The 13,815-nt window shown below is 39.8% G+C and overlaps 1 protein-coding gene across 2 annotated transcripts in view; it reads left to right on the top strand.

Annotated features, from left to right (window-relative positions):
- PGF (placental growth factor) overlaps positions 1-13,815 on the top strand; it is a gene marked incomplete in the record, with an annotated part of 845,194 nt that overhangs the window by 247,529 nt on the left and 583,850 nt on the right.

Here is a 13,815-nt window from a genome sequence, read left to right as displayed (position 1 = left end):
TCTAAGCACAAGCTCAATAGAGTGAGACTTGGGGAACACAGCTTGATCTAAACTTCATTCACCATGTGTCTGCAGTTATGATGGAACTGGTTCTGCTGTGGGACTAGTAGAAGCAGCTAAACTATGGAGGTTTGGGAGTAGGTGTTTGTGTCAATGCCCTAAAAATGCACAGCTGAGTTGCTGTCCAAGCAGCAGTGCACAGAGAACCTGGGGGGCCAACGGTGGTTCACAAACAGCTGTCTAGGGAAAAATTGATTTTGTAAGTCTTCACATCTGTAACAGGCAGTACTAACCCCTGTTGCATGATGCACAGTTTAGTTAAGCAATTTTCAAACAAGATGGCCAATGGAAATGCTCAATACTGAGCCTTATTCCAACAATCTCCAACTCAGATGAGTCCTTGACTAGCCAATGGAAATGCTCAATATTGAGTCTTATTCCAACAATCCCTAACTCAGATGGGTCCTGGCTACACTCTTCTGCCACAAGGGTGCAGGAGGGCCCTCTTAATGTAAGATGGCTGGTTTCAGTGCTCAGATAATGCCAAATAGTCTAGTTTCAGCAAATGTGAATCTAGTCTAGGCTACAAAATATACAAGGACTAGAAAATACAACGTGCAGGAAAAACAGTTTCAAACAGTAAACTGTTGAAACAGTGAAACAGCAAAAATAGTTAAAAGTAGGTGGCAGTTCAGTAATACACAGTTTGAAAGTGCAATACAGTGAATAAGAATACTTATATTTTTGTAGATTTTAAAGGATGCCTTGGATTTTTGTTTGGATTCATTCCAGGGATCAGAGAGCACATCAGTAAACTGAGCACAGGACCTTACAAATGTGGTGCTTAAATACAAGCTAAATTAAGCAGGTTTAAAACATGCTGGCCAATGGAAATGCTCAGTGCTGAGCCTTATTCCAATAATCCCCAAGTCCGATGGGTCCTTGGCGGGGAGGGGGGGGGGGTCGTAATGTAAAATGGCTGTTTTTAGTGCTCAGCCTAAAAAAAACATTCCTCAAAAAATAGGTATATTATTATTTGCTTGGGTAAATCAGGCTTGGAACTAGGAGTATCCCTCCAAAAATGGAAACATTTGAAAAGTCTGCTAGGTTCATATCTCCGTCAGACACATATTCTGGGAGTTCCATCATGTCTGTCTTTATATACTTTAAAGAAATACATTTGAAGTCATTTATACCCACATGTACAATGAATGCATCATATGTGTACCTGTTGTGCAAGGACTTAAGTACTTGCATGATGTGGTGAACCTTGATACCAGATAAGCAACTGACTGTGACCCTCTCTTTGCACAGCGTGGTGAGCAGTGCATCAATGTGTCTCACTATGGAGTCACCTATAACAAGAGTATTGGATCATGTGGAGATTTGCTTTATGGGCTTTTGAACTGAGACCATGTGACTCCTAGATGTATGTTTATGGTAGGAGCTGCCTGTGATGTGTTTTTGTGGGGTGTTGAGGGTACTTCCCTCTTGAGTTACATTTAGGAGACCTCTGTGGCATAGGTCAGTTACTTTTAAGAGCCCTGGAGCCTTTACAAGCCTAGCCCATAGGATTACCCTGGCATCATGCCACCTGACATTAGTTCCCAGTACCTCTGTTGAGTAGAGCCACTGGAGTGATCCCTGGGTTGAATTTTCTATTTCCCATCCACTCATCAAGATTTGTCTTGAAGAGGGCCAGTTAGGTGCTCTGTTTGACATGTATGGGAAGTCTATTCCATAGCATGGGCAGTCTCTGGGTTATGAATCTGTCCCTCCCGCATGTTTGATTAGTGGAATGTTGTGTGGTACTAACAACTTGCCAATTATTTCTTGTGACTAAGTGTGAAAGCTTTTTCTGTATTAACATTATATAACTACATATCTCACAGACTGTGTCAGTTTGTTAAGTAGGTGGTGTTTGCTAGAAAACATGTCTCAGGATGGCCATTTCAACCAAGCTGACTACAGGGATGGTTGGAATCTGCAAATTCATGGTTCCGATTAATTAGATGGGCTGAATGGGGAAGTAGTGGCAACAGGTTAGGATTTGATTAACTGAAATAACACCTGTCTAAAACAAGCAATTTAAGTCTACACACACAAAGAGCAATAGACTTCTTTGCACAAGCCAAGGGCTTTTCACACAGCTACAGACTATTAAGTATACTAAATATTTATGGAGCAGTTTATATAAAGTTAAGGATCTAAGTGCCTGTGTCTCTATGGTTAAAGGTTCTAAGTACCTGCACCTGTGCCTGTACACTCAATGTGGACAATTTTTACCAACACAGAAAAGATGAAAAAGATGAAAATGTTTAAACTGGCATGCTGGCCAATAATAAAATGATACTCTTCAAGGTTCTACAATAATCAGATGCCGCAACATGAATAAGTTCTTTCTGTATTATCACTAGATCAACCAAAGGAAACTCTCTGCTACATTATTACTAACAGTTACCAAAAAAGCTCACAGTTGTTACAGTAAACTCAATAAAAATCACAAAATGTACTCATCCTGTGTCTTGTACGTTGGTACTGTAGTCAAATCCTGTGAAAAACTGTCACATTTAGCATGTAACAACTTGTAGCAAATGAGCCCTGGGCCGTGCAGACAGACGGTACTGAAAACCAAATATTATATGGTAACATTATAGCATGGCCACCATCATTCATCAGGTTAGCCATGGTAATATTATAGCATGGCCACCATCATTCATCAGGTTAGCCATGGTAACATTGTAGCATGGCCACCATCATTCATCAGGTTAGCCATGGTAACATTGTAGCACGCCCACTGTCATTCATCAGGTTAGCCTAACTAAACGATGCCACAGGATGTAGCAATCCCTCAGAAGGCTGGGCAGTACATTTACTTATAAACTCAGAACTTTTGCAGTTATGCTTTTTCAGTTACGTACTGCTGTAAATTTTCTAAATACAGTACTCTGTATTAACATGTACACAAAGCAGATTTTAGCATAGTTTCAGTAGCTGTATGTTCTTGGCCTGCGGTGTTTTTTAATGTCAGTGTACACTTTATTGCATTTAGTTAGAATGTTTAAGCCAGCAATGCACTCTCTCTGTTTTTCCACTTTCCTGCACTGTAGTTTAACCATGGAGTTGGTATAAATAAGTTAGTGGGTATCAGGGTGAGCAGGTGGGGGGGGGGTATGGGGGCTTGCCCCACTGGAAAAAACATTCTTTTGTAATTTTGAAGACATTTGAGTTTAGGGAAAGAACATCTTGTTTTGTAACTTGACAAAGCGTAAGGAGACTGTGTGCATGTGTGTGTGTGTGTGTGTGTGTGTGTGTGTGTGTGCGTGCGTGCGTGCGTGCGTGCGTGTGTGTGTGTGTGTGTGTGTGTGCGTGTGTGTGTGTGTGTGCATGTCTTTGTTTAGAGCAGAGTTTGTAAATTATTTGTTTGATTGTTAAATATTTTTTATATTTTGGATGCATAATACTTCCTTCAGCAACAATTACATATCCTATACAAACAAGTGGTAGACAAACTATTTTACATCAGATATATTAAAAAATACCAGTTTAAAAAATATATATATATATATATATATATATATATATATATATATATATATATATATATATATATATATATATTTATATATATATATATATATATATATATATATATATATATATATATATATATATATATATATATATATATATATATATATATATATTTATATATATATATATATTTATATATATATATATATATATATACACTAAAACAATAATTGCAAAATATCTTTACTTACAACCCATTTTCCAAGTACAGTAATGCCTCCCAGGGGTGGGGATGCAGTCACTTATAGCACCCATGCATTCGAGAATTATTGTTTTCTTCTCACATAATCATTTACAGGTCACCACGCTTCACATTTCAGGTGTTAGGGTGCATGGAAACATATTAGGCTACACAAGATGACTGCACTTCATGTGAATTATCACTCCCCCCTAAAATGAGGAAACAGGGATCTATAGGCATTTCTTCTGAGTTATGGCTATCTAACAGTGGTTCATTGCACAGTGGTTAGTTGCAGATTGTGGAGAAATATGGGACAGTTTCAAAAGAATGCATCCAATTTTTCTGAGGTTAACTGAGTAGCTTTATTGGAGGGGGGTGATGTACACCAATCACGTGTACTTTGTAAACTGTTTATTCTTGAAATAGTGTGAGTGACAACAACGTGAATGCATTAGACAGCATTAATTACCACGATGTTTATATGGAGAACAAACTGATATAATGTCATGTTGGAGTCTGCCGTCTAAAGTGAGAAACAAAATTAGCATGCTGGACAGCAAGTTAGCTAATTAAGCAATAACCCATGCCTGGGTATGGGTAATGCTGGATTTACCCACGGTTGGTGTGGTTTGATCATGAGGGCGAAGCCCGAGTGGAAAAACAAAGACAACCGTGATAAGTCCAGCATTACCCACACCCAAAAGTGGGTTATTGCTATTATACAATGACATTATTTAAGAAAGCACTTTTCTTAAATAATGGCATTGTATAATGCCTCCGTGCTGCCCTTCCGCAGCTGTCCGGTATCCTGGAGCAGTTCTGATGTACTGTGCATGCATATGCTTATGCAGTACATCAGAGCTGTGTGTAGAGGAAGCAACTGAGAAAGGAAGATTTCCATTGCTTTTTTTTAAGACATCTCGCTATGTTAAACTCATTTAACATAGAGAGATTACAGCAACGGAGCTCTTCCATTCTCCGTTGCTGCCTAACACAAAAAAGTAAAGACTTATACTAATGGAAAAAGTCCAGGCGACTGGACCTTTTTCCATTAGTATAAGTCGGATTTACAATGGGCACGCTGACCAATCAGTGTGCACGTTTTGGAATATTAATGGGGGGGGGGTCATTGTATAATTGTACATACATAACTGCACCACCTCAGCCTGTCAATAAAATAATTATTCAGTTTTGTGATTTAGATGTTAGATTGGATACTAATTCACACAATTTTCTAAATCAGAAATGTTATAGCTGTATTGTTTTTCCTTTGATTGATGCAGTCCTCAGCCCATGAGTGGAATTTTTAGGGATAGTTTGGTTGGTTAATAGTGGTCCCTTCTAAGTTATTAACAGCATATGTATGATGTAATTTATAACTGTTATAAATAATTCTTGGATTTTCGGTAGCACTTCTGTCTCTTTAGAAAATGGCTTGCCAAAACAAATGCACACCACATTGAGAAATATTTTGCCTATTTTACTACTATAATGGGGAAATGAGACTGTATAGCTACTACTTAAAGGAAACATTATGCTGTTTTTGACTCCACTAAAAAGGCCTCTGATCCATTCCTAATATAATGTATTGTTATGTAATAATGACAAAAAATAGAGCAGACTGGTCCTAAACATTCCAACAGTACTTCAGTACAGGTGCGCCCAGGACTGTTGAGTCAGAAATGTGTAATGCAGAGTAGTTAAGTAAATAGAAACATTTCACATGAAGATTGCAAATGTTGCCTAGCAACTGTACGCAAACGTCAGGGGACAAAATAAGGAGAAATAGAAATGTATTCAATATTGATATTCCTAACAAAGTAACATAAGTTCCTTCCTGGTTAGAAGTCTGGGAATCAAACTGTGTGTTCTGAAACCCCAGCAAATTAATTCCAATCTGTCTCATAAACAGCGAATTTCACAATTTACTTGTACAACAGTAAAGAGTTTTGCAGGAATTCAAAATTACCCTGCACCACCCTCTGTTTACTGAACTGTGGTCCCACAACCTAAATAATATGTGTGTGTGTGTGTGTGTGTGTGTGTGTGTGTGTGTGTGTGTGTGTGTGTGTGTGTGTGTGTGTATATATATATATATATATATATATATGCTGTGTGTGTGTGTGTGTGTGTGTGTGTGTGTATATATATATATATATATATATATATATATATATGCTCTGTGTGTGTGTGTGTGTGTGTGTGTGTGTGTGTGTGTGTGTGTGTGTGTGTGTGTGTGTGTGCGCATGCATGTATGTGTATTTACACATATATGAGCATGTTACAACTGATCATATAACAAACTCCATGAAATGCACACCATTGAAAGTATTAGGGTGAAACTTAATTCATCGAAAAAAAAAAATGTTTACTTTTTTGCACCTGCACCCCCCCCAACCCCCTACTAATTATACATACTAACTCAGAGAGTGTGCAACATCAGGGAAAGGGAAACTTCCATACTGTAGCCCCCACAAACGAATGACAACATGCAGTGATCAAAACTGCCAGCATGAAGAACATTCGATCACCTGAACATTCAAACTGCCATGCTCTCAAAATTCCAAGTTTCCTATAAAGGAAAAAGTCCGAGACACCACAACCTTAGACTCATTATATATTCCTCACTGGTAAAATAACTGTACTCTGGATCTAGTACAATTAATTGCATGTGTGATTAGTCACTGCCAAAACAACTGAAAAACACAAACTGTGTCACTCTAATGCAAATAAATAAATAAAATACAACAAATCACACACCATTCCTAAACATTTATTTTTCAGGCCCCCACATCTTCATACTTTCTCTCTCTGTATGTATCTATCAGCTGTGAGATTGTAGAAAGTCTGAAAGAAAGAAAACAGAAAGTGAAACCTCTTTTTCTTATCTAAGTCCTGTACAAGTAGAACTGAAAGCATAACGTGCGACACAACTCGTTTTGATCTACTGTGACATCAGTTACAGGAGTTCACAATTTTTCTCCAGTGACACTGTAACAGTACACAACAAACTGTAGACTTCCTTGTGTCACATATCCAAGAGTCACAGTTAAGGTATCTGAAATTATGACAATTACCCAGGGCAGCTACTTCTTGTGCCAGATGGGTTTGTTGACTGCTTGTATTAAATTATTCCTGCGTATTTCCCTTTTGGCCCAGGTTACCACTGAAAATGGCCCCTAAAGGAACAGTTCATTTTAACACCTAACGACTAAGGATATTAGATTACATTTTTAATACTGAGTTTTTAAACGTTAAAACCAGGAGCTACAACCTTGGCTTACTTTCCACAACTAAACTGTTCCTTCTATACCCAACTTGCTTTGTCTTGCATAATGTTCTTTTACATAAGGTAGAAAGAAAGACAGAACGAAAGAGAGAGAAAGACAGAAAGGTTTGTATGGAAGGAAGGAGTATAGTGGACAGTAAAGTTGCCAGAACAGAGAGTACATTTTACTTCAGGCATGTGTCCTTGTATCTGCTCTAAGGTAGGAAAGCAATCATCTTTGCCACCAAAGGTAATGGCCATTGAAGGCTAGGATGCTGCGTGCAAATTGTATTGCTGCTTGGAATGAAAGAACATGGCTGAAGAAGTATTTGTAACTCCCAAGTTAACAACTACCAGCTGTAGGACTTTGGAAGGACTAGTAGTAGAAGCACTACAGCTGATTGTGTTGCTTGTTACTGTAGCACAAAATATTGCAGATGAAAGATTCCTTGTTTTAGGCTTTTGAATGTTAGTACATTGGAATTTGTTTTGTCACATATGCCATTCTTTCCTTTTTGGCTACAGGAGTCAGAAAGACCAGAAATCAGATTTTTTTTCTATATGCTGTTTGTCTCTGTGCCTGCGGACCATTAGGCCTCCAAATGTTGGACTTGATCCTATTTGTTCCCCATATTGGGTATCCCTAGTATGGCAGCAAGAACCATTCAAAGGGGCTATTATCCAAGCAGCCATGGGGGTAATTTGTATCCTTACTGTTATGTTGGTAGTGAGTGTGTGCTTTTTGTAAAGTCCCTAATTCTTCCCAGGATGAGGAGATGTGTGACTTGTATCACTGAGACAGACACTATGCCTTCCCTTATGCAAGTGTACATTCAAGAACACCTGCAATAAAGGCTACTATGTGTGCAGCTTTATAGTTAAAGACCTGCCCAGAGCCATTCTGTACATCACTGCCTGAGGCATACTGGCATAGGACAACCCCAGTCCATAGCCTCCCCAAGAATGAACCATCATCCCTGTACCAGCTGTAACAGACACCCAAGCCACTATCAAATACATAATATATTCAGAGTTTTATCCCTTTACACCAACAGAGCTGCTGAAAAGGTGAGCTTTATGCTAGCTTTACAACTTTGCACTTTTCTCCAAATCTTTGTGACTTTGAAGGTTGTATATTTAGAGATGAGGTACATGGGAGCAGAGCCCCCACATCAGGGTTTACAGGTTGCTTGCCCCCTACAAAAATGATTACTTAAGAGTGCTTGATGAGTCTTTTAAAGTGTCACCTGTTTGGGAGGGTAACTACTATGTGAAGATGTAAACGTTTAGTTTTAATTGTTTGTGTGTCAATTAGTCATAGTAAATCTATACGGGTACAACAGAGTTGTTATACTCTTCACTACCAATCAAACTATTTTCCCTTTTTTGGCACCAGTTACTTTGTTCACTGACATCTTCTTTACCAGCCTGCTCATGGTTATTGTACGGTGACTTTGCTTCACTCCTCGATATACTAGTGGTTGTTTAAAAATACTTACAGATGAAACTGTGAGGCATTGTAATGACACATAAAGCACTAAAAGACAACAAATAACCCCTGCTTCACCAGTTAAATCTGCATAAAAGTAGAGAGCTGTTAAAAACAAAGGCAGATGCCCAAAGTGGAAGTTTTTGGCATAGTGATTACAAACTAATGGCTTACCTTGTTAATAGCTGTAAATAATTACACTTCGTCACCTGTATTTACTAAAAAAAATGTACTGAGAACATTTATATTTTAAGCTACTTGTTTAAGATTTTGCCCTTAAGTCAAGAAATGGGAGAAGAGGACACTATAAAAATGGAGTCAGAAGACCTCGATTCAGAAACCATAAGGGTCTGTGGTATCAGGTAGTTTTCCTCACAGATATTTAGTCACATTGTTCAATCATAAACAAATTGAACAACAGCAGATCCCATGTTCTGGTCTTGGGCAGTTTATGCAGTCTGCATCTGGCTGCGGATGGCATTAGTCTGGCCCAATTCATTTTCTAAATATAAAAGACAATGTGAAAAGAATGGGCAGAGACTAAAAGGTGTTAAATATGTGGTATATAGGAGTGTACGAGGCTAACGGCCCAAGGGCCTTACAGGCCTAGCCATATTTATCATGAGTTGCCGCAGTTGTCCGTAGTTAGGTAAGCACAGTTCACAGAGGTATGAGTCTATGGTAATTAACATTGCCTGCCTCTGTCCAGAAGGGACATGAGTGGCACCCCAGGAGTGAATTTACAGTCAGCCATCCATTGATCTATGTTGCATTTGAAGAGGGTCAGGGAGGGGCTGTGCTTCACATGAATGGAAAGCTTGTTCCAGAGAAGAGATAGTCTCCGGGAGATGTATCTGTCTGTCCAGCATGATCTGTTCATGTCACAGAATAGATTAAGATCCCTGGAAGAGTGACCCCCCATGCAGTTTGATTTAGTAATATGTAGCCTTTCCATCAGGGTCAGGTTAGCAACTGCCCTATAAGCTAGGTACAGGTCACCCCTCAACAGCCGGTATGAAACAGAATACAGTGACAAGGCTTTCAGTCTTTCTACATAGGACTTGTTGTGAGTACCCTATATTTTCCTGGTGAAAAACCTTTGTGGTCTCTCCAGTTGCTGTACGTGTCTGGTTAGATACATGCAAAAGAAGGATTATACTCAATTATTGGCTTGATGAGGACTGAGTATAATAGAATTATAACATCCTTAGATGTAGATGCAATGCCTTTACTTATGAAATGTGCCACACAGAAGGATTTCTTTAAAACTGTGTAAAAGTGGTGATTGAAGTTTAAATTGCTGTCAGCCTGAGTACCCAGATCCTGTACCACTGGGTCTACACTTACAAGGGTGCTGTCTATATCGTAATTAATAGGGATGTCAGCTTCCCTAAAGCAAATAATAATGCATTTTTTGTATTTAGCTTCAGTCCATGGCTTTGGCACCAATCATTTGTTTGTATTAACCCTTTCTGCAGCATATTAGCATCATTGGGAAACTCAGTGATTGCTCCCAATTTGCAGTCATCAACAAACTTTGTCATCCACAGACCGACCACATTTATCTGGACTTCTGAGAAATAAATTCCAAACAGTAAAGGGCCTGGCACAGAACCCTGTGGTATGCCACTGGTGTCTGGTCTTTTTCTAGAGGTAAAGTCACCCACGTTGACAGTATGTGTCCTGTTGGTAAGCCAGTTGGCTGCCCATCTGGTGACACAGGTGTTAATACTCAATTGACAGAGTTTCTCAAAAATCCCTGAGTATGGGATTGTGTCAAATGCCCTGGCTAGGTCAAGGTTGGTGGTAGGCACTGTCTTTCCCTCATCCAGGGCCTTAATGACTTTCTTAGAGAAGTCAACCAGGTTTAACAGGCATGATCTCCTCTTTACAAGTACAAACTGGGTTGGGTCCAGAGTTTGAAGATTACCTATCTCCTTGTTGATAAGGTCCATAATGATTCTTTCCATGGCTTTGCGGATGAGGATAGCCAAGCTTATGGGTCTATAATTCCCATTGTCAGTTGATGGTCCCCCTTTGTGCAGAGGGATTAATGTTGCTGTCCTCCATTCTAGCGGAATATAGCCAGTCCGCAGGCTGTAGTTAAACAGGGCTCCAAGTGGATCTACTAGGTCATGTTTTAAGTTGTTTAAAAGACAACCTGGAATGTTGTCTGGTCCCATTGATGCCATGTTTTTGGCCTTGGAGAGCACAGAGATGACCTGCTCTCTCGAGATAACAGGCTGAGAAATGGTGGCAGGTATACTTTGGTGGATGACCGTTGAAGACAGGGTGGTGAAGTTTGCTGCAGATCGGTCAGCCAGCAGGTTGGCTATTTCCTCCAGTTGAGTATGGGCTATGCTATCCACAACAAGGTCTACCTGACAATATCAAAAGCCGAGATGATCGAATACCACATCATTGAGACGAAATGAACGAAAACCCATGTCAGCAAAAGGCCAGATCAATGAAGATCTTCCTGGGATAAGTAACCTGTTGGTCAACAAGGTGAACTTTGCCCTTTTCCCAACTGCAGTGCAATGTCAGAGTTGGTATATTTAGTTAGGGAGGGTGTGGGGGTGCAGTCCCCACATTGGGGGTGGATTGAGGATGGTGCAGTTTAGGTTTTGTGAGTTTTTGAATGAGTGATTTTACTTACCCTGGGAAGATTGTCGTTGATCTGGTCTTTTGCTGAACTGGGTTTTTGTTCGTTTCATCTCGACGATGTGGTCTTTGATCTTCTGGGGTTTCGATGTTCTGAAGTCAACCCCCACAACCAGTATAGTTAACGTAGTTAAAGAATGCCTTGTGATTATGCTTAGCTAAGGAGGCTATTTTTGCTTCATAGTTAGCTTTGGAGGACTTGGCAAGATCTCTAATTTGTTTGTTTAGGCTAGATAGGGATTTTTTTCCTCTGCTGATCCAGTTCCCTTTTGCTTTTGGACATTAGTATCTTTCTTTTGTTGTATACTCTGCTTATACTAGGAGTCCACCAGGGTGGCTTGCTTTTCTGGCAAGATCCGTTTTTCATCCGGTCAGGTAGAGCCATTTCTATACAACTGCTTAAGTGGTTATACAGGGTGTTAGTGTACACCTCTGCATAGGCATCCGTGTTATCTGTGTTCAAGGGGAGAGCTTTGACGCTTCTTATACCTTTGCGTAGTAGAAGGTAATTTGTCTTGGAAAATTTTTTTAAGCATTTTTGAGCTTGATGGGCTATCTGGCATTATAATTACATCAAAAGAGAGTGACTTATGGTCCAAGCTTACCAGGGAGGCCATCACACGGAGAGGGGTGCAGTGCTCTCCCATGTTAATGAGTACTATGTCCAGGACATTTGAGTCCCTCATCGGTGTGCTGACTAGCTGTTCCAGAGCATTTGCAATGACAAAGTTCAAGAACCTCTGAGCCAGCATGTTTATGGTTATGTATGTTTCCCATTTGATGGTAAGATAATTAAAATCACCCATGACTAAGGTGTTTGGCTGTATCAAGTGACCCCAGTAAGTCCAGGTATGCAGAATGCTTTTCCTGTTAAATAGTGGGAGAACTATAGCTAGCTATGATGTGGTAGGCGGTTTTGCCCATGGACTAGCTCGAGACAGTCATACTGTTTGATCATTCTTGACGGGTACTTATACTTAATGAAGATGGATACACCACCTTCTTTGGTTCTTTCAGTTTATGGTCTGAATGTATGGAGGGCATTGTAGCCCTGCACGACTGGGTGCATTCCTCTGATTTGAACCACATCTTGGTGACTGCACAGATGTCAGCCTCATCCAAGGTAAGGAGAGCTTCCAGGGAGTGCAGTTTCCCGCTTAGACTCCTACCATTACACTGAGCACCTTGAGTTTATCTAGAGACGATTTTGGTACTTTGGGAGGTTGGTTATTTTGACACTGCCTGAAAGGCTCAACAGGGGTGGCTAGTGCCTTTGCCAGTATCAGAAAGCCTGGAGAAGACAGGTGCAGACCATCTCTGGCAAATAGCATGGCCGGTTGACTACTTCTTCCCAGGCTGACAGATATCGGATCCCCTTGGACTGAGACCAGAAGCTAAGCCAATTGTTAACATCAATCATTTTTGTTTGTATTGTGGCGTCATCCTTGAAGAAGGTAATACGCTGCTTAAGGTTAGGCTTATACCAGCCTGTGACACATAATCTGAATGCTCACTCGTGTCTCTCTTCATATAGTGCAGTGAGGTACATCTCAAGTCATTCACCCCCACATGGACTGACTGAGTCATACTGGTTGAGTGACTTGACAGATCCTGGTACTTGGCAGGCAGTTAACCGTAACCCGCTCCTTATCCAGCCTGGTGAGGAGGCCATCCATGTGTCTCACTATGGAGTCTCCTATGAGCTAGCTACACAAATTTGCATATCATGTGGGATGAGGCACACAATTCTTCTAGATAAGTATCTGTCTGAATCTTTACCTCATGAAGACCGCATCGGGCACACAATTCTTCTAGATAAGTATCCGTCTGAATCTTTACCTCATGAAGACTACATCGCCTTTACAGTGATTCTGTTTTGTTTGTTATATCTCCCAGCATTACTAAAGAAATAGAGACTGAACAAAAGAGGAATAATTGGTTGTAAACATATCCAGATATGATAAAACCATAGGCAATATGCAAGTAAATTAGAAGTACTAACAGTGAATAAGAGTAAAGTTTCCCAAGGGGTAAAATTCACAAAAACAAAAAGAAAGAAGAAATGCAAAGCAGCCTGAAGCTGTCATCATTTTCCTATACAATCAGTTTTTGCAGTGGAAATGATCTGGAATGATGTGGAGAGAGGTTGTAGGTAGCAATGGATTTTGGGATATGGGAGGAGCTTACAGGCTGGGAATATTTTGCCTGCTAAGATAGCTGATGCTGTTGAAATCAGTCTTTAATGTTTTATATCTGACGATCCTCTTTTAACAAATTTATCATTAAGGTAAGAGAGATTGACTTTTATTTTATTGCTCTGTATTGACTCTACAAGGCTTGCTAAGTACATTGAAGATATTTTAAAATGGCTACTAGAAGGTTCACATCATTCAGTGAAAGAAAAAGTGTGCAAGTTTAAAGTCCAATCCTTTCAATGTGATAACTGGTACAAATGCAAGTGAGGTTTGTTGTTGCAATTTACATATTGAAGTCCGATGCCACTGATGAGTAAGAAGTCACCTGACCAGTGGTCAGTGACGTATTGTCATTATTGAATGTTATGCCTGTTTGTAGCATTCACCACATTTTCTTTGCCAGTTTGTATAACACATACTTTAT

This window comes from Protopterus annectens, chromosome 2.part2 (genome assembly GCF_019279795.1).
Source record: "Protopterus annectens isolate FY-2018-M chromosome 2.part2, PAN1.0, whole genome shotgun sequence".
NCBI lineage: Eukaryota > Metazoa > Chordata > Ceratodontiformes > Protopteridae > Protopterus > Protopterus annectens.
Note: the sequence above shows the minus strand (reverse complement) of the source record. Positions and strands in the feature narration are given on the sequence as shown.